Source organism: Peromyscus leucopus, chromosome 1 (assembly GCF_004664715.2).
Source record: "Peromyscus leucopus breed LL Stock chromosome 1, UCI_PerLeu_2.1, whole genome shotgun sequence".
NCBI classification, from domain to species: Eukaryota; Metazoa; Chordata; class Mammalia; order Rodentia; family Cricetidae; genus Peromyscus; species Peromyscus leucopus.
In genome coordinates this window covers 88,060,032-88,075,688 of record NC_051063.1, presented here as the reverse complement: position 1 = coordinate 88,075,688, position 15,657 = coordinate 88,060,032, and the positions used below count along the sequence as shown (strand labels likewise).

General features: G+C 43.5%; 1 protein-coding gene across 2 annotated transcripts in view; it reads left to right on the top strand.

Moving 5' to 3' along the window:
- Positions 1 to 5,641: 5,641 nt before the first annotated feature.
- Nucb2 (nucleobindin 2) overlaps positions 5,642 to 15,657 on the top strand; it is a 33,309-nt gene continuing 23,293 nt past the window's right edge. The window contains exons 1-2 of one of the 2 annotated variants that reach the window (XM_028884577.2): positions 5,642 to 5,762; positions 11,945 to 12,110. The gene's annotated coding sequence lies outside the window, so the exon portion shown is untranslated. The remainder of the gene's footprint in view (positions 5,763 to 11,944; positions 12,111 to 15,657) is intronic. The other variant, XM_028884578.2, reaches the window with a different exon arrangement.

Genomic DNA, 15,657 nt, shown 5'->3' with positions numbered 1-15,657 from the left:
TAAAGGGAGCTGGGTGTGGTGGTGCGTGTCTGTAATTCTAGCACTCAGTATAGATGCAGGAGGGTCAGAACTGAGCAATATTTTTAGCCAACCTGGAATACAGGAATCCTGTCTCAAATGAATGGATGAATGAATGAATAATAATAAATAAAGAAGGGGACCACAGCATAAAGGAATCAAGTTTTTTTTTTTTTTCCAGGAACTAGCTAATCAGAAACAGAATCTCCTGTTTCCTCATAGACCTACTTAATCAAAAGTTGTGTTTTATCAAGACCTTCAGGGCCAGTGAGAAGGCTCCGTGGACAAAGGTGTTTGTTTCCCTGAGTTCAATACCTGGAACTGTTAAAATGGAAGGAGAGAACAGCTTCCAAAAGTTGTCCTCTGACTGTCTACTCACATCATGCATGTACACACACACACACACACACACACACACACACACACACACACACACAATCACAATAATAGTAATAATTTTAAATACATCAAGAGGTTTGTGTATACATGAAAGACTGAGAAGTAATGGATTAGAGGACTTGATGAAGGTGAAGCTTTTTCTTATTGCCCTAAGGATACTGAAAATAGGATTCTGCATGAATTACTTAGACCTTGATTTACTCATTTGTTATTTGTAAATGGTCAAGTGGTAATAATTTTCTTGTTTTATGACCCTGGATGCTGAACATGCTAGGAAAGCACACTCCCACTAAGATATATCCCCAGTGTTTTTACATTTTATCTTAAGATCCTTTTGCTTAAGACCAAGCAGGTCTCAAACTTGCAGTCCTCCTGCCTCAGCCTCCTGAAGAGCTGGAATTACAGGTAGGGGTATGCCACTGTACTTGGCTCATAATTTGTGTCTTGAGAACTGAAAGGTTTTTTTAGTATCTACACAGATCTGCCATTTCAATACAATGGTAACCAGAGACACTATGTAAACATACTATGTAAAGATACTGCGTATACAATATGTGTAGCTATTGAATATGGCTGTATGCCAACAAAATTATCTACAAAAGCAGGCGGTGGGGTGATTTAGTCCCATAGTCACAGGTTGCTGATCTGTGAACTAGACTTTAATATAGTTTGTAAGTCTTGGCTCCCATAGTTTGCTTTTGAGTTTTTTAGTTTCTGAGTACTTAATGTGTCTGGAGTAATAAGTAGTTTCTCCCTTCTTCATCCAAAGAGCTTGCCTTTGTAACAAACTAATCAGCTAATTTCATGTTGAATCCTGGAAGAAGAATACAGAGGGGGCATACTGTGGTATTAAAAAGTCAGAATAAGGGCAGTGGTGGTGCACACCTTTAATCCCAGCACTCAGGAGGCAGAGGCAGATGGATCTCTGTGAGTTCAAGGCCAGCCTACGGAGTGAGTTCCAGGACAGGTTCCAAAGCTACACAGAGAAACCCTGTATCAAAAAAAAAAAAAAAAAAAAAAAAAAAAAAGTCAGAATAGGCTGTGTGTGGTGATGCACACCTTTAATCCCAGCACTTGGATAGGTAAAAGCAGGTGGATCTCTGTGAGTTCAAGGCCAATCTGGTATATAAAGCCAGGGCTGTTAAACAGAGAAACACTGTAAACCCAAAACCAACCAACCAACCAAACAAACAAACAACAAGAACAAACCCCCCCCCAAAAAAAAAACAAAAATCAAAAAAGCCAGAATAGGTGGGGCATGGTGGCACATGCCTGTAATCTCAGCAGTCAGGAGACAGAGGCAGGAGGTTTGCCACTAGTTCAAGGCCAGTTTGGTCTACATATGGAATTCCATAGCATCCAGAGCTACAGAGAGAGAACCTGCCACAAAACATTAGAACATATACAATATATGTACATAAATATTACACACACACACACACACACACACACACATGCACGCACACACACATCAGAAACAAAACCAACCACCTAGACGCTCCTTCAGTCACCCTCTCTCCTGAGGAACCAAGAACTACCCTATGGGGCAGGGCTCATAGCTGCCAGTTTGCTCAGATGTTTTCTTTTCTTTTCGCCTGCCCTCTAACAAATTCATTTTGAGTTTCTTAGCTGAGCCAGGTTTCCTTGGAAATCAAATTGCCTAGATCAAGTTGAGCGATATCCCATGAAGGCAATAATCAGCCAGGGTTTCCTAGGTAACAAGCAGAGGGTGTGTGAGCAGAGAGGATAAAATCTATCCAGTACCTTCTCCAGCACCTCATATGACCCTCAGGTTACAGGTGCAGAAATATCTTTTAACTCATCACTGTAGCACGGTGTGCCAGGCACCCTCTGATTTACTCTTCACTATCTCTGCAGCATGAACCGCTACTGCCTGGGAGCTTGCTGGGCGACATTAGCTAACAGGAATGGAGTTGGGTTTAGTCAATAATGCTAAGTAAGGGCACGTTCCAAAGACAATGGGGTGGACTGCCCAAGGCAGGAAGCAACCTGGAGCTGATTTTCCTCCCAACATAATATTTTTATTGATTATTGATTATTTAGGAATTTCACATCATGTACCCAATCACACTTCCAAGTCTTCCTAAATCAGTCCCCCACCCTTGTGACCCCCCCAATAAGAGTAACAGAAACAAAAAGAAAAAAAATAAAACAAACAAAAATGTCCAATTTGTGTTGCCCATATACTCACCGGAGCATGGTCAAGCTCCCAGGGTCCAGTTCCTTAAAGAACCCGAGTCCTTCCCTGCCCTTTATTCCAGGTACATTGGCTTCCTGTTCATGTTACCTCTCCATTCAGAGGTTGACTTACTATTACCTGATGGACTGATTGGTTACTCTGCCAGAACACACACCAGGGCTAGAGTCAGATAAGAAACTCAAGACCAGGCACAAATGCCAAGCATTTGAGGCAGGGTTGGGAAGAATTGATTCCAACTTGTGCTGTGTTCTTCCATTCTTCTCCCTATCAGGAAATTCTCCATTCCAGTGGAAACCTAAGTTTTAGCTTTACTTATTGAGTAACATTTATTTCTCTTCTTAAAACTACATTTAGTGTGTGTGTGTGTGTGTGTGTGTGTGTGTGTGTGTGTGTGTGTGAATCGGGATGGCGAGCAGCACATGCCACAGTGAACAAATGGATGGAGGTCATAGGACAACTCTGTTCTCTCCTTCCACAATGTAGGCCCTGGAAATGGAACTGAGCTTATCTCGATTTGAGAAATAATAGTTCTTCTTAAATTCCTCAGATAATAGGATGCATTCAGGATCTCCCCACCTCTTCCTTCTCTCTCCCTTTCTTTCTTTCAGTGCTGAAGATTGAACCATGGCCTTGAGCATACAAGGGAAGTTCTCTACCGCTGTTATTTCTCTTTATCCATTTTTACTGTAAGAATGGCTCTTCTTTGCTTGTATTTAGCATTGTTTAGTGTAAGAGTTTGAGACAGGGTCTCACACTCTTGCCCAGGCTGGCCTCAAACTTAACATTGATTCTTCTGCCTCAGTCTCTCAAGTGCTTGGATTAAAGACATGAGCCACCACTCCAGGTTTTTATCCCCATGGCCACGGTTCATCCTGTTTTTCTTGTCTTCTTGCCTTCACCCTAGAAAAGTGTCACCACCTCAGTCGCCACACTCCATTATCTTCTTCCTTTTATTACATCACTGGGTGAACCTCATCTTCTCGCTTGCCAGGTTTTGCTGATCTCCATTGGATTTCTATGAATCATCCAGACATAGCACCACCAGAGCCTCTCAGTTCTGCCCTTAGAACAGCTACACCCAGTTTTTGTGCCTGGTCAGATAGTATTTGTCCTTGTGCTAGATAATAGTTTATAAAAACGTTCAAGGCAGTTCCTGCCTTCAATGTGTTTACAGTCTAGGATTTCATTTATTTTTGTTTCATAAGACAGAGTCTTACATAGCCCAGGCTGGCTTGACTTCCTGATCCTCTTACTTCCATCTACCAAGTGCTAGTATTGAAGGTGTGGCCTACCATGCCTGTCAAGTCTAGTAATTTCCACAGTGTTGGGGTATAAAATCAACTCAAGGTTACTAAGTACACCTATGATATAGGTAGTATTTCCCGTGTTTTTCAAGTTGAAATTTAGTGTCCCTACACCATAACCCTCTATCTTCCTCAAGTGTCATTATGTTGAACCTGTTCATTTCCTTATGTATGTCTCTGCTATTAACCCTTCAGTAGAGGCAGAGCCAAAAATCAAAAAATGGACAAGTATCTCCCTAAAACACAAGAGGAGCTTAACTTTGGGATATTAGTCTAAGTACATGGATGAGAGGTGTTTAAGAGTTAAAATCTAGAGCTGAGTTTAGTCTTAGTTAAGTCACCAGCCTAAGAACGGCAGTTACTACTTTCCATGTGCCAGCCACCTCTCTATTGATTGGCTATGCTGTAAGTGGGTGGTGTGTGCGTGTGTTACTGTCCCCATTTTACACACAAGGAAATGGACGCACAGTGCTTTCATACCTTGCCCCAAATGATGGGTTAGAGGCAAGTTGAGTGTTGTAAGAGAGGAAGTCTGGTCCCTAATGGTGCTTGCAGCCATTGACCTATGTTGCATCTTGTTCACAGTGCAGTTTGCCTTCCTCTGTATGTGGGTTCTATACTTGTAGATTCAACCAACTGTAGATAGCAAGGTCATCTACTTCATTAGAGAGAGAAACAGAGACAGACAGACAGACACACACCCAGGGAGAGAGGGGGAGGGAGAGGGAGAGACAGAGAGACACACAGAAAGAGACAGAGGCAAAGGCACACACACAGAGAGACAGAGAGAGAGAGAGAGAGAGAGACAGAGGCAAAGGCACACACACACAAACAGAGACAGAGAGACAGAGACAGAGAGCTAAGCTTCAGCATTTCTCTCTCTGCTTCCTGACTGGAATGCCTTGTGACCAGCTGCTTCTATTGCCTTATTGAAGCACACTCTTAAACTGTGAGCCAAAATAAACTCTTCTTTCTTTAATTGCTTTTGTTAGTTTTTCGTTGCAGCTAGGAGACCAGTAACACACAACCTAGGAACAATTTTTTTTTTTTAGGTTAAAAAAAATTAAAGATCAGTAAGGTGTGATTAACTGGCACTCAAGCGTCAAAACCATCCCCAAGACTCTAAAGGCTTTTCTAACCCTCCAACCCCATACATCTAGGAGCCCCATGGTTAAAATGAGATGAGGATGTCTCTGCTCCGCGGGGCAGACAGTAGAGAAAGCTGTATCTGAAGATGTGCATAAGATAAAAATGAGATGGATACAGTTAAGCCACAGTGACTCAAGGCCCAAGATAACGAGGGTGGGGGTACGGGTAAATATCATTCTGAGTCTTTCCAAGAAAGAGGCTCCGGACCCGCAAGAGGCCTGTCACTTTTTTCTTCACCAGTCTGGGCGCTGCAGGCACAGGCCTGGGACCAAGAGCCTGGCTATTCCTAAGACTTTGTGGGAGATCCCTGGGCAGCACCTCACCGCCTAAGTCCTGCTCCACAAGCTAGTTCAGGACAGCCAGCGAAGGAAGAGGCGCGGCCTCTTCATCGGCGTCGGAGAGCGCCACGTCCCTCTTGGCTAGGTCTTCCCGAAGCTCCTTCGCGTAGGCGCTTCTCTGGGCCAACTCACCAATAGGCGTCCTCCGCGATCCGGAGCCGGACCAATTAGCGACTGTCGGGGGGCGGAGGCAGTCACCATGGCAACCAGGAGGCGGGCGCGCAGTAGGCTGTGGACTAGAGCACGGCGGAGGGCCGTGGGCTGGGAAAGACCGGTGTGTGCGAGGCGGGCATCATTCGGCTTAGCCTCGCGCGCGGAGACCCTGCAGAGAAGGTCAGTGGCGCGGAGCTGGGTGCAAATCCCGGCCATAGGGAGGCTGCGTGGCTCCTGGGAGAGAGAAAGCAGGTTCTCGCTTGCCCTGCCTTGGCTGTGGACTTAGAGGGCCGAGTTGTGGGCGGGCAGGGCTGGGAAGGGTCTCCTAGCTGTAGCCCAAGTCGCTGGGTCCTCACCACCGCTCCTCTCGCCGCAGGGCACCCGAGTTTTCTTCGGGTCGGTGGCACAAGCAGGTGGTACAGGTGCTGGACCCAGACTGGGGCGGGGTCCGTAGGCAGGGGGATGCCCACTGGTGGGGACTCTGGACCTATCAATTCCGTACAGATGCTCCAGTGCCACCAGCGCCGGAGCAAAGCTAGGCCCAGGAGCACAGCTCTTCCCTGGGGTATGTGAAGCCAGCATCTTCTGCCACCAAGGAGAAAGTTCGTGCCAGCTGTAGTATCGTTTGCCCCAAAGTAACAAATTAGGCGAGAGAGGAGCCCTTTCGATTTAGGGAAAGAGGAAGGTGTTACTTTCTTGTTGCACCTGCTGAATGTTAACTCGGTTGGCTGATGTGGTTACTGTGGTTGATACAGGCAGCAGTCTTACATGGCAATTATTTTGCAAAATCAGAAAGGGTTCGAGGGGGAGAGAACGAAAATGAACAGGAACCCTGGTTCTGATGATTTATACCTTTTACACAAATTGAATGCTGAGTGCTGTTATCTAAGTTTCTTATTTAAGGCTCTGTTAAATCTGTGGATGAATAATATAAATACTACTGCCCCTCAAAGAAAACACCCTGATTTTAACAAAAGGCAGGAAGCTGTGACTCATAGAATCCCAGCTCTTAGGGGAGCCTGAGGCAGGAGGATCTTTTGAGCACTGAGCTTAGGAAATTGACACTAGCTTGGGCAGCAGTCACACACACACACACACACACACACACACACACACACACACGCGCGCGCGCGGCTTAAATGAAAATATTTGTTATAACGAGTTTTGTTTGATTGTGGGATTGTGGGATTTCCCTATAGGAAAGCTTAAAATGTTGAGATGATTGTCCTAAAGATAATTGCCCTAAACTCAAGAGCTGACAGGATTGTATCGAGCATTTGGATCAGATAGCCTTTGGCTATTTAAATTGCTTCTTAAAGTCTTCCCTGGCTGTTTTTGTTAAGTAACTGGACTCTAGTAATACGCAGATTATTTATCTTTCCTTCTTAGAAATTGCATCAGGCGTTTTCCTCATTTAAACTGTCTTATAGTTTTATAAAACTCAAGCAAATTCAACAAATAATGAATGAATGTTCCAACACATGTTTCTTGGTTAACACAATTAAGAGTGTAGAATATTAAAATAATGGAAATTTAGAATTACGAATGAAATCTCAGATAGTATCACTCAGATAGAACACAGAAAACTCTCCAACATCTGAGTTGTCTGGTGTGGGTCAACAGTTCGTTTCTGAGAGCCATCTCGATGGCTCAGTGGATAACATCTCTTGCAAGCAAGTCTGATGTCCTTCTGAGTGATCCCTGTGACCCATGTGGTAGAAGGAGGACACAAACATCCATTAATACACTTTAAGAACTCCTCTCTTAGGCAGAGCCAGGCGGATCTTTGTGAGTTCGAGGCCAGCCTGGGCTACCAAGTGAGTTCCAGGAAAGGCACAAAGCTACACAGAGAAACCCTGTCTCGAAAAACCAAAAAAAAAAAAAAAAAAAAAAAAGAACTCCTCTCTGCCTCCTTGTGGGTTTCCAGATGCTGTTCTTAGGCTCTTCTGGTTTTACTGACGCCCCATGGTGGAGTCCCTGCTGTGTTTCCTTTTCTCTGTTCTTCCAAGGTGCTTGCTGTTCTTTTCATACTGTGTGTGTGTGTGTGTGTAGACCAGAGGTTCTATCATTCCACCTTATGTCTTGAGACCTAGAGCTCACCTATTGGCCAGAAAAGGAGCCGAAGGGATCCTCCTGTTTCTTCCTCCCTAGTGATGAGATTATAGGCATGCAGTCTGACTGGCTTTTTGTGTGGGCACTTGGGATCCAAACTCAGGTCCTGTGCTTACGTGGCAGTTTACTGACAGCCATCTCCTTAACCCCTATTTCCCCAACCGCCATCTCTCCAACCACTCACACAATTTGTTTATTCTTTCAGTATACTTTTTGTTTGTTTGTTTAAGATAGAAGCCGGGTGGTGGTGGCCCACACCTTTAATCACAGCACTCGGGAGGCTGAGGCAGGTGGATCTCTGTGAGTTCAAGGCCAGCCTGGGCTACCAAGTGAGTTTCAGGAAAGGCACAAAGCTACACAGAGAAACCCTGTCTCTGAAAAAAAAAAAAAAAAAGATAGGATAGACTCAGACCCCATATGTAGCCCAGGTTGGCCTGGCTGAGTTTTACCGAAATCCTGCAGTCTCAGTCTCCTGAGTGCTCAGGTTACAGATGTGTACACCAAGCCCAGCTTTCCGCATGCCATTTGCCAAGTTGGTTTGTGTTCACTAAATACAAATTGAAATGAAATCACAAGAAGGTAGTTAGGACACTTTTCAAATCAGTAGTCATTAATTATGGGCATTAATTCTAGTGTCTTTGTTTTAGGATATGATTTGTGTGTCTCTGCAACCAAATGGTAGAATAATATATGTTAAAATTGTGTCCTGTTTCCTAAGGACCCTTTTAGTGGTTGGTGTCTGCAAAATATTTGTTTGAGTATTTGGGAGCTGGAAGGATCAAGTGCCAGTTTTTTAAATATATTGAAGGTCTGACAAGATGTATCTGAGGGTAAAAGTGCTTGCTGCCAAGCCTGATGATCTGAGTTCAATCCCCATAACCATGTCAAAGTTGAAGAAGAGAGCCAACTTCTCCAGGTTGTTCTCTGACTTCTATTTGAATGTCGTGGAGCTCATGTCTACATACATGAAATAAATATATAAATAAATAAAAATTAAAAAATTCTTAAGAATGATACTATGTGGGCCAGATAGCTGGCTCAGCAGTTGAGAATGCTCACTTTTCCAGAGGATTGTATTGGGTTCCCAGGACCCATGTCTGGCAGTTCACAGCCACTTGTAACTTCAGTCCAGGAGATCTGACAACCTTTTCTGGCTTCTCCAGGCACACTTACACACGTCACATACACACACATATTCACACACATTCACAAATAAAAATTTAAAAAATTAAAATGTGCTGAAAATAATTTATATTTTATTAATAAAATATAGTAAGTTAAATTTTATTTAAATTTTAAAGACAAGTTTCATGTAGCCCAGGCTGTCCTGGAACTCACTATGTAGCCCAGGTTGGCTTCAAACTTAAGGCAATCAATCCTCCTGCCTTGCCCTCCTGGATTCTGGATTACAGGTAGTAGCCATCATGTCCAGCTTAATTCAGGTTTTTTTTTTTTTTTTTTTTTTTTTTTCACATGGCTTTTTTTTTTTTTTTTAAAGAGATTTATTTATTTGTTATGTATACAACATTCTGCCTCCATGTATGCCTGCAGGCCAGAAGAGGGCACCAGATCTCATTATAGATGGTTGTGAGCCATCATGTGGTTGCTGGGAATTGAACTCAGGACCTCTGGAAGAACAGCCAGTGTTCTTAACCTCTGAGCCATCTCTCCAGCCCTTAATTCAGTTTTATGGTTAGGAAAACCAAGACTCAGAAAATCTAGTCACAGACTAAGGATAGAGCTCTTGCTTAGTATCCATTCAATTTCTAGCATGGGGGTGGCGGTGGGGAAAAAGTGAAAGTAACTGGCAAATGAATGAATGAGGCTTTCAATGTGCTGTTTCTTTGTTTGTTTTTACTATGCTGTATTGAAGTCATGTACAAAATATAACCTGCACACTCTTACTCCTCTGCATAGATGGTCTTATATTTAGTACACCACCTAAAGACATGTTACTAAAATTTGAAGAGGCTTGATTTGCTTATTTTCTTTGCAGACTACACAGAAAGACTTCTGTTCAGCATTGAGTTTAAACATGTGTGTGTCTTGTCTTATGTAGTGGGGTTTCAGAAAAGGCTTTGAAATATGCACAGGTTTTGATCTCGTGGCAGGAAGAGATGGCCCAGTGGTTGAGTGCACTTGCTGCTCTTGCAGAGGATCTGGGTTCAGTTCCCAGAACTCACATCAGGCTGCTCACGACTTCCAGTAACTTCCATTTCAGAGGCTCTGACACTCTCTTCTGGCTTCACAGGCACCTGCGTGCACATGGTGCACATACAGATAAGTAGGTACAAACACATAAAATAGAATAATATAATAACAATAACACACCTGTGACAAACTGGGATCAAGTTAGTTAAAATGTTTTTAGTATTTATTTTTGTATGTGTGCACCACGGCATGGATGTGGAAGGTCAGAGGACAGCTTTCAGAAGTCACTTCTGTCCTTATACCATTTGGGTTCTGGGTCTCAGGTGTGTCAAGCTGGGTGGCGAGTGCCTTTACCCACTAAGTCATCTTACCATCTCCAACTTAATTGTTTTGAAGTAGTGGTAAGCATAAAGGAATATTTAAGTTAAGAATTTGTTAATTCTTCCATGATGAAATTCTTCTCCTTCCCTCCCCCTCCTTCTTTCTTGTTTTGCTTTGGTTTGTTTTGTTTGTCTGGTTTGGTTTTTTAGTTTTTCTTTTAAATCTTGTTTTGGGGGGCGAGGTGGCAAGAGAGTGAAGGGAAGATTTGGGGTTTGGGGGGGATGGACGGGAACAGGATGTATTATGTAAAAACCTCAAAGAATCAATAGAAGTAAAAAAAATTGTTAATTCTTTAATTTTTATTTATTTATTTGAGACAGTCTCATTTTGCCCAGACTGGCCTCAGACTCTCTATAGCCAGAGACAGCCCTGGTCCTCCTGATTTCGCCCTCATGTTAGATCAACAGGTGTGTAGCACCATACCTGGCTTCCCAGCTAAGGACTTAACAGAACAAGTTATCCTTGGGGCTGGAGAGATGGCTTGAGATGAAGAATACCCATTACTCTTGCAGGGGACCTGGATTTTGTCCTCATGGTGGCTCCCAATCACCTATAACTCCAATTCTGTTCTCCAGGACCACCCGGAATGCAGGTGGTGCACATGCATGCTTACACCCAGGAACTCATACATACACATAGAATAAAAACAAATACATTAAAAAAAAAAAAAAACAAAAACCGAAAAACAAAATAAAAAGTTGCCCTATGCCTTAGTCAGTGTTCTATTTCAGTGAAGAGACACCATGACCATGGTGACTCTTACAAAAAGGAAAACATTTAATTGGGCCTGGCTTACATTTCCAGAGGTTTAGTTCGATATCATCATGATAGAGAGCATGGTCATATGCAGGCAGACATGGTGCTAGAGAATGAGCTGAGAGTTCTACATCTGGATCCACAGGCAGCAGCAAGAGAGAGCCACTGGACCGGACTTGGGATTTTGAAACCTCAGAGCCCACCCCCAGTAACACACTTCCACCAACAAGGCCACACCTCTTAATCTTTTCAAATGTACCACTCCCAAAGCATGTAAATATATAAACCTATGGTAGCCATTCTCATTCAGACCACCACAGTGTATGTCAGTCTGTCTTTGCTGAGAAAAACAAATGCTCTTACCCTGAGTTCTGCCCACTGTGGTGCAACTCAGTTATTGTAAACAGGATCTGTTTGTTCTGGCCTTTGCATGTTTATTTTACCAGTAAACTGACAGGTCATAAAAATGTGATACCACGCTCTCTTTTTTCCTCCCTCCCTCCCTCCTTCCCTCCCTCCCTCCCTCCCTCTTTCCTTCCCTTCTTCCCCTTCCAATCTCTTTCTTTCTTTCTTTCTTTCTTTCTTTCTTTCTTTCTTTCTTTCTTTCTTTCTTTCTTTCTTTCTTTCTTTCTTTCTTTCTTTCTTTCTGTCTCTGTCCCTCCCTCCCTCCCTCCCTCCTTTCTTTCTTTCTTTCATTTTTTGAGGATCTCTCTTCATAGTCCTGGCTATACTGTAACTCTCTATTTAGACCAGGCTGGCCTCAAACACACAGAGATCCTCCTGCCTCTGCTCCAGTGCTGGGATTAAAGGTGTGCACCATCAGGCCCTGCCAATTTGATACTTTTCCTTCCTATTAATTGTATACTGTGTATATAATAGCATACATTCTTGCAAACTATTCCCACTAAATAAGGATACATTTATAATTCATTATTATATTTAATCTCCCTCTCTCCATTTAGAATCCAAGAGTCAGTTTTCGAAGGGAAAAAAATTGGGCCAGGAGCCAAGACCTACTCTCCCACAAACTTAATATCGTGTAGATCATCTTTCCACTTGAGATCTCAGTGGCCTCATCTGTGAAAAAAAGAAAAAAAAAAAAAGATAAAACCTCTAGCCTGTCTGAAGGTAAGTGTTCAGTGAAGAATTGCCTTCCGTGACAAACAAAAACAACTATCACCACTAACAGTAATAAAACACAGGAAGAAAACCATAAAACAGACATAGTAGAACCCTGGTGGTGGTGGTGGTGGTGGTGGTGGTGGTGGTGGTGGTGGTGATGATGATGCACACACCTTTAATCCCAGCACTTGGGGAGGCAGATGCAGGCTGATCTCTGAGTTCAAGGATAGCCTGGTTTACAGAGAGAGTTCCAGGACAGCCAAGGCTACATAGAGAAACCCTGTCTTGAAAAACCAAAAATAAATGAATAAAAATAAAAAACAAAAGCACCCTCCCCAAACAACAATAAAACAAAACAACCCAGACACAGTGGTGGCTTAAACACACAAAATTTATTTTCTCATTTAAAAAATTGTCTTTATTGGGGTGGGGAGAGGGGGAGAGGAAGTAAAGACAGAGTCTCACTATGTAGCCCAGGCTGGCCTTGAGCTGACAGCAATTCTGTCTCCCTCCTGTGTGATGGGATCATAAGCATTCAGCACCACATCTGGCTTAAAGTAATTATTTTTTTTTAGGATTGAATGAATGAATGAATTTACTGTGTGTGTGTACTCTTACATGTGCTCCCATGAGTGCTCTCAGAGGCCAGAGGAATCTGATCCCCATGGAGCAGCAGTTGCGATGATTGTGAACCCCCCAACATAGGTGCTGAGAACGAACCTGGGTCAAGAGTTGTGTGTGCTCTTAAGAACTGAGCCATCTCTCTAGTCCATAAAATAATCCTGTTTTCCAATTTCAATTTTTTTTTATTGTATGAATATGTGTGTTTTGCCTGCATTCATGTCTGTGCACCACGTGTGTGTCCGGTGCCCTCAGAGACCAGAGGAGGGTGTCATATTCCCTGGAACTGGAGTTACAGATGGTTGTGAACAGCCATATGGATGCTGGGAGCTGAACTTAGGTTCCCTGGAAGAGCAGCCAGTACTCTTAGGGCTGAACTCTCTCTCCATCTCCTAAAGTAATTCTTGAAGTCATAGTTCAGGATAGGCAGAGTGGCTTCATATAGTCTGAGAGACCTAGCTCTAGTTCTTGGTCTGTTGCCCCTAAGGTTCCCATAGTTCTCAAAATCAAAGATAACTGCCAGACCTCCATTGCCACAGTGGGTTCCAGGCAGCAAGGTAAAGACAAAGAAAAATGCCTTTGTCTCTCTGAAGACTCCCTGAACCAAAGCTCAGGCTTCAAGGAAGCATACTAGATACATGACTTCCCTCAATAAAATGGGGTTTGCGCTACTGAGAAGGCCGTAATGAGTTGGACATCAGCAGAGAAGCAGAAGCCTCTACCACGGGTGGAGCTTCCTCCTCTCACTTCTGAGCTCAAGGCCTTGGCAGTAACTTATGTGGCTTCAGTGATGGGAACAGACCTCCGGCCTGACCACTGCCCAGAGAAAGAAATAGTCTGTGGTGGTCTGTGGTCCCCAAAATATTGTGCACGCTAGTAAACTTATATGGGGTCAGAGAAGAGAATAGCCACAGTATTAAACATAGAGGATAGGCAGTGGTAATACACGCCTTTAATTCTAGCATTCCAGAGGCAGAAATTTCTCTGGATCTCTGTGAGTTCAAGGCCACATTGGAAACAGGCATGGTGACACACGCCTTTAATCCCAGGCAGTGAGCCTTTAATCCCAGGGAGGGATGGCAGAATGCAGAAAGATATATAAGGTGTGAGGACCAGAAACAAGAAGCTTTTGGCCTGGTTAAGCTTTTAGGCTTTGGAGCAACATAGTTCAGCTGAGAGGCATCCAGTCTGAGGAAGCAGGATCAGCTGAGGAAATGGCAAGGTGGGGTGGCTGTGGCTTGTTCTGCTTCTCTGATCTTCCAGCATTCACCCCAATACCTGCCCCAGGTTTGATTTTATTAATAAGACCATTTAAGATTCGTGCTACAATAGTCTGTTTGCTATATTATGTATCGGTTACTTTCTTGGGTTGTTTGTTTGTTTGTTTTTTCGAGACAAGGTTTCTCTGTGTTGCTTTGCGCCTTTCCTGGAACTCGCTTGGAGACCAGCCTGGCCTCAAACTCACAGAGATCCGCCTGCCTCTGCCTCCCTAGTGTTGGGATTAAAGGCATGTGCCACCACTGCCCGGCCTTGTGTTTTAATGAGACAGGATCTTGCTATATAGTCCTGGCTGGTCTGGAACTCAAAACACAGCCAGGCTGTTGAACTAGCCTGCTTCTGGAGTTGTGATTACAGGCCTGTGCCCTGGTGGTTGGCGCTGTTTCTTTCATTCCATGATTCATTACAAAGGCACCTCTCTCTTGTTTGGAGGTTTGTTCTGGTTATTTAAAAACAACCACCCGTACATGTTCAGTGGATATGTGTTGTGCAACTGATGGTTATGTAGAGATGAGCTGCCATCTAGGTAACTGCAAGCAAGACACTAGACCTGTCATCAAAAGTGACTGTGTTGATAAGTGTGTCCCCTCTTGGTGTATTCTTTGCATTTGGGATGGTCACACAGGACACCTGTTTGCCTGCCTTGCTAGTTGAAAGGAGTTCATTGTTTAAAGTCACTTAACCCTTACCTGTCAATGAAATTTTCTTTCTCTACTGTCCCTTGCATAACTTAAGTATACCATTTTTTGAGGGGCAGTAGTAGGAGTTGAAATTGGGGCCTCACACATGCTCCTCAGATCCTCTGTACAGAGCTACATAGACCCAACTTCAAGGCATGCCAATATTTTCTTCCTAGATTTTCCTTGTAAACATTTACAGACACCATATTTTGTCATTTAAAATGGTTCAGATGACCAGGTATTGTGGGGCATGGCTGTAGCCCTAGAACTTTGGAGGTAGGTAGCGGCTGCAGGAGCAAGAGTGGGAGGGTAGCCTGGGATACAAGGTTCAGTTGTCATCATTTTGGTGTAAGAAAGTGAATTGAAATTAACAACCTTGAGAAAATGAAACAGCAATTCAGGGAATGGAATTTTAAGTGAGGAAGAATCTAGAGTCCATCAGTAGTTTAGTGTTTATAGGCAGGAGATAAAGAGAGATTAGGATTTTATGAGGTGTGTTTACATTTTCACAAGCTCTTGTACTTTTCCTCTTAATACTTGGCCATAGCCAGGTAGGGTGGTGCACAACTTCCGACTGGCCTTGAATTCACTGTGGAACTGAAAATGACTTTGAACTTCTGATTCTTCAACTCTTACCTCTAGTGCTGGGATTACAGGCCGGAACCACCACGCCTAGTTTTAGCTTCCCTGGAACTCTAAGCGAGTTCTCTCCCGTCTGAACTGTTTTCTGAGCCTCTTGTTGGGTTTAAAAGGCATTTGACATTTGAGTCATCAGATTAAATATGTCTACCCCTGGATACCACTTTAATATCTCAGCTTTTGTTTTGCTTTGGTGGTTTGACACAGTCTTACCTCGTAGTCCAGGCTAGCCTTACACTTGCTACCGTTCCTCATGTCTTAGCCTCCTACATGCTGGGCTCAGCTTAGTTTAAAAAAAAATTCTTTTTTTCAGGGCTGGAGAGATGGCTCAGCAG